Raw genomic sequence first — 6,539 nt, forward strand, 5'->3', positions numbered from 1 at the left:
AAAAAAAAAAAAACAACTTACAGGTTTTTACTTCTTGGAGGATCGCTTTAACAAGTTAATGTTTTACAAAGGCATTAACTTAAGAGGTTTTATTCCATGCCAGAGGTTGTCAGTAAATTTATTTACAAAGGCATTACCTAATTGGGGTTTCCTTGCAAGTTTTTTTAACAGCTTTTATCCCACGGCAAAGGTTGCCTCTGTAAATTTTTTGTTACAAAAGCATTAACTTAAGGGATTTTACGCCACGCCAGAGGTTGCCTCTGTAATTTTTTTTTACAAAGGCATTAATTTACATGGTTTTACCCACACCAGAGATTGCCCGTGTAATTTTTTTTTGTCATACAGAGGCATTAACTTACGGGGTTTAATACCGGGCCAGATGTTGCCATTTTTTTTTTAAAGGCATTAACTTACTGGCTTTTATACCGCGCCAGAGGTTGCCTCTATATTATTGTTTTTTTTTTTTTACAAAGGCATTAACCTACAGGTTTTTACGCCGCGCCAGAGGTTGCCTCTGTATTTTTTTTTTTTTACTAAGGCATTAACTTACTGGTTTTTACGCCGCGCCAGAGGTTGCCTCTGTTTATTTTTTTTACCAGGCATTAACTTACTGGTTTTTTTACGCCGCGCCAGAGGTTGCCTCTGTTTATTTTTTTTACCAAGGCATTAACTTACGGGTTTTTATACCGCGCCAGAGGTTGCCTCTATATATATATATATTTTTTTTTTACAAAGGCATTAACTTACGGGTTTTTACGCTGCGCCAGAGGTTGCCTCTATATTTTTTTTTCTTTTTACAAAGGCATTAACTTACGGGTTTTAACGCTGCGCCAGAGGTTGCCTCTGTATATATATTTTTTTTTTTACAAAGGCATTAACTTACAGGTTTTAACGCCGCACCAGAGGTTTGCCTCTGTATATATTTTTTTTTTTTACAAAGGCATTAACTTACAGGTTTTAACGCCGCACCAGAGGTTGCCTCTGTATATTTTTTTTGTTTACAAAGGCATTAACTTATGGGTTTTAACGCCGCGCCAGAGGTTGCCTCTGTATATTTTTTTTTTTTACAAAGGCATTAACTTACGGGTTTTTACGCCGCGCCAGAGGTTGCCTCTGTATATATATTTTTTTTACAAAGGCATTAACTTACGGGTTTTTACGCCGCGCCAGAGGTTGCCTCTATATGTTTCTGTATTTTTATTTTCTTACAGAGGCATTAACTTACAGGTTTTTTTTCTTTTTTTTTACAAAGTCATTAACTTACGGGTTTTCACGCCGCGCCAGAGGTTACCTCTAATTTTTTTTCTTACAGAGGCAATAACCTACGGGGTTTTATACAGCGCCAGAGGTTGCCTCTGTGTTTTTTTCTTTTTTCCTACAGAGGCATTAACTTACGGGGTTTTATACCGCCGCCAGAGGTGCCTCTGTATGTTTTTCTTTTTTCCTACAGAGGCATTAACTTACGGGGTTTATACCGCGCAGAGGTTGCCTCTGTATGTTTTTTCTTTTTCCTACAGAGGCATTAACTTACGGGGTTTTATACCGCGCCAGAGGTTGCCTCTGTATGTTTTTTTTTTTTTCCTACAGAGGCATTAACTTACGGGGTTTTATACCGCGCCAGAGGTTGCCTCTGTATGTTTTTTCTTTTTTCCTACAGAGGCATTAACTTACGGGGTTTTATACCGCGCCAGAGGTTGCCTCTGTATTTTTTTTTCTTTTTTCCTACAGAGGCATTAACTTACGGGGTTTTATACCGCGCCAGAGGTTGCCTCTGTATTTTTTTTCTTTTTTCCTACAGAGGCATTAACTTACGGGGTTTTATACCGCGCCAGAGGTTGCCTCTGTATGTTTTTTTTTGCCCTACAGGGGAGGCATTAACTTACGGGGTTTTTATACCGCGCTAGAGGTTGCCTCTAATTTTTTTTCTTTTTTCCTACAGAGGCATTAACTTACAGGGTTTTATACCGCGCCAGAGGTTGCCTCTGTATGTTTTTTTCTTTTTTCCTACAGAGGCATTAACTTACGGGGTTTTATACCGCGCCAGAGGTTGCCTCTAATTTTTTTTCTTTTTTCCTACAGAGGCATTAACTTACGGGGTTTTATACCGCGCTAGAGGTTGCCTCTAATTTTTTTTCTTTTTTCCTACAGAGGCATTAACTTACGGGGTTTTATACCACGCCAGAGGTTGCCTCTGTATGTTTTTTTCCTTTTTTCCTACAGAGGCATTAACTTACGGGGTTTTTTATACCACGCCAGAGGTTGCCTCTGTATGTTTTTTCCGTTTTTTTCCTCCACAGAGGCATTAACTTACGGGGTTTTATACCGCGCCAGAGGTTGCCTCTGTATGTTTTTTCTTTTTTCCTACAGAGGCATTAACTTACGGGGTTTTATACCGCGCCAGAGGTTGCCTCTGTATTTTTTTTCTTTTTTCCTACAGAGGCATTAACTTACGGGGTTTTATACCGCGCCAGAGGTTGCCTCTGTATGTTTTTTTTCTTTTTTCCTACAGAGGCATTAACTTACGGGGTTTTATACCGCGCCAGAGGTTGCCTCTGTATTTTTTTTCTTTTTCCTACAGAGGCATTAACTTACGGGGTTTTATACCGCGCCAGAGGTTGCCTCTGTATGTTTTTTCTTTTTTCCTACAGAGGCATTAACTTACGGGGTTTTATACCGCGCCAGAGGTTGCCTCTGTATGTTTTTTTCTTTTTTCCTACAGAGGCATTAACTTACGGGTTTTATACCGCGCCAGAGGTTGCCTCTGTATTTTTTTCCTTTTTTCCTACAGATTGCATTAACTTACGGGGTTTTTATTTTTATACCACGCCAGAGGTTGCCTCTGTATTTTTTGTTTTCTTTTTTCCTACAGAGGCATTAACTTACGGGGTTTTATACCGCGCCAGAGGTTGCCTATGTATTTCTTTTTTCATACAGAGGCATTAAGTTATGGGGTTTTACGCCACACCAGAGGTTGCTTTTATATGTTTTTGCAAGGGGTTGGGGAAGGGGTACTTTTCACTTCGCCTTGTTGGTTGCTTTTGGATTGCATTTGACTTGAAACCTGGATTTTAATATCATTCATTATTGACTTAAGCAGCTCTTTTATCACTGATGCCATTTCCAAGTATGCAATGCAAGAACTGCATTCTAGTGAACAGACTCTTTGCTGATTCTTCCTCTTTTTCTTCATTGTTGTTTCTTTGTTCCTCGATCGTCCTCAGTTGCTCTTCTTCCCTCCCGTGCTGTCTTTCTTGAGGAGGTTCTGCATCTTCTTCCATAGGGCCTTGCAGAAGTGGTTGAGTCTCTGCTGGAATGGGCAAGATTTCTTCAACGGTAGATTTGCCACTCGCACTGTCTGGGTTTCAGTTGATTCCCTCCGACTTCGTTGAGGATATGTAAGCGCTTTCAGGATCAAATCTCTGCGAGCTCCCGAGGTCGCTCTTCTGTTTTCGCAGTTCACGGATCATTTTCAAGGCATTTCCCGGTATTCTGTTCCTTGTCTAGATTCGGTGCCTTCCTCAAGTCTAGTTTTGAAATAAGACACGTTGTCTCTGGGACTTCCGAATCCTTCAATACGATCCCTAGGTTCTTCAACCTTTGGGTTTGTTGCACGATACTCGAGTAAAACGCTGGACGGAGGAGGAATCGAATGTGGTCCTTACTGGAGACGAATGGCTTCGGAAATTTCTTCGGGAGAAGCCCACATTCTTCGACATCACTCTCGCATTCCGTGAAGGAAAGCGGATCCGACAGGAGTCCTTCCGAGTAATCAGTCGCTCTTTTTGGGATAGAGTTGCCAGCTCTCAGTTATATCATCCAGAGTTGTTTCGTATATATGTCTATATGGGAAAACTTTGTCCCCATTCCGTGAACTTACCTGAGAATCTACTCAGGTTGCTCTAAAAACGTAAGGTGACAGTCCTGGCTTTATTTTCCGTACTTTATCACCGGTGATCACTTATGCAAGTTTGTCCCGGCAGTTCTCGTCAGGTTTCATGTTGTCTTCAAAGACTTTCCTGCTTCGCGGAACATATATACACACATTCATCTATTTATATATAGCAAATTACTGATTTTTAAATTAAATTTAGCGTAGTGGTCATGAGTTTATTTGGGAAAATTACCTTTCGAAAATAAAGATATTTAGTAGTTTTCTCTTTATTCAGTGATCACATTTTCACTATATATATATATATATATATATATATATATATATATATATATATATATATATATATATACATATATATACATACATACTACACACTGTGTGTGTGTGTAGATTCTGCTGGTCACCTTTCACCACATAAGTATGTAGTATTTTTGAGCAATAATACCCTCATACTTGTCACTACGAACTCTAACAACCAAATGAAGATAAAAGAAGTTATACCTATGCGAGGCCAATACTCGTTCTGTGGCCGTGGTATCAGCACGAGGTAACGATAACGACCTCGTGCCCAGGTAATTATGGTCACCTCGTGATGCTGATACCCCTACCCGTGATCGATTTCCGGCCGGGCATCAGCATATCTTCTTTTTTATCTTGATTTGGTTCTATTCGCAATTACAAGCTATTCTAAAATGTGAAGAAATAGAGAAGTTGACAGGGTATCATTGCTCTAAAATACTACATACTTATCTGCTAAAAGGTGACCAGTAGGTTTTTTACACACACGCGCACACACACACACACACACACACACACACACACACATATATATATATATATATATATATATATATATATAATATATATATATATATATATTGCGTGTGCGGAAGAGCATATAATTTTTTTTTTTTTTGAAGGATTTATTATTGTAATTGTTCTTGGATGTTTGTGACACGGATATAAGAAAATAATTAGAGTGTACTCGCATAATCCTTGTGTATGGGTTTGTGAACACTTGTCTTACTTATGAACCAGAAGATCTACCTCGAATTAACATAGAATGACGCCTCTCTCTCTCTCACAGGTGTCGTTGTTCGGAGCTGTTCGTCTGTACTTAAACACATAATGTAACATGTAGATGTACTATATACTAGCTGTGATAACAACACCCCATTTTCACCTTCCACAATTTGTCTTAAACGAAATGCTTACTCGTGAGTACACACACACATATATATATAATATATATATAATATATATCTATATATATATATATTATATATATATATATATATATATTGTGTGTGTGCACGCGCGCTCAACAGTAATCAGTTTTTTTTAAATAAGGAATGACCCCCAGAAAAAAACAGGTACAGCCAACCTTAAAGTGATAACTCAAGGAGAATAGCTTTGTAGAGAAAATGGCAAAATCAGACACGCCATATACCTACCATCACCACACAAAATAAGGCTTCCATTCCATTTTTCCATTGCACCTACATAGGCGTTCAGGGTGTTTTTCTCTCATACCTATTTGTTACAAGTGTCAGTAACTAATGTTCAATTATTGTGCTGTGACTAAATATGAATAGCCGATGCAAAGTTCTATGCTAACATACGCGTACATATAGACACCCACCAAGATATTTTGAGCGTTGTTGAATATAGCCTAGTTGCTATCCTCACTCTTGTCATCAACGATATACTTTGGAGCTGAGAACGCCCCCCACTGCGTGTTGCGTGGTCATATTTGTGAAGGCTAGCGATCACTCGTTTCAGCTGCTACTGTATACTACCGTGTCTTTACCTCGTCAACTTAATTAAGTCTAGAGATACGTTATAACACTGCCACTTACTACCGTTTTCTTTTAGTATATTTTATTCTAATCTCAAAGTGTGCACTACAATCATGCTTAATAAAAGGGCTAACACGAGTTGGAGATTGTCAAGTAGAAAATAGTAATTTTAAATGTCATTTGCTTTTTTTTATTTACTTATTGTTTTTTATTGTTCTTGCTCAAGCCAGCACTTGTTCCTTGCATTGTAAGTGTACTTAGGCCACTATTGGCAGTTACGTATTAATTTCTTTGATTTACTTTGCTTCAGTTCTTCAGGTTGCTTAGGTTTATTTACGTCTGTATTCAGTTTGTTTTTCTGTACAAAGCTTAATCTCTGAAGTTGTCAAGGATTTAGCATACCACAATGATAATAATAATTACGGTACCAAAGTTGCTGTGTTTGAATATGTCTGTTCATTTATTTAACTCGCAAGATGGCTGTGTATTTTGAAATATCTATATATATATAATATATATATATATAATATATTATATAATAATATATATAGTAGTAGTTATGGGTCGAGGCAATTCCTTTGCAACGGCGCCTCTTTAATCTTGTTTTTTTTTTATTTGTTTAGCTCTTCCTTTTTTTTTTTTTTTTCTCTCTTTTTTCCACATCAAGTATATGGTTTCTTTTCTTATTTCGGTTTTACCTGAAAATAGAAATTTTCCCACTACATCACTTTCCTTCTCTTCATAGGGTTGTTTGTAGCCCTATTGCTTTCACACGGTTATTCTCTGTAAGTACCACAATGTAAAAGGAAATGAAATATGTCTTCTACTGTATTATTGCAAAAAGGACA

The sequence above is a fragment of the Macrobrachium nipponense genome, chromosome 28, assembly GCF_015104395.2.
Source record: "Macrobrachium nipponense isolate FS-2020 chromosome 28, ASM1510439v2, whole genome shotgun sequence".
NCBI classification, from domain to species: Eukaryota; Metazoa; Arthropoda; class Malacostraca; order Decapoda; family Palaemonidae; genus Macrobrachium; species Macrobrachium nipponense.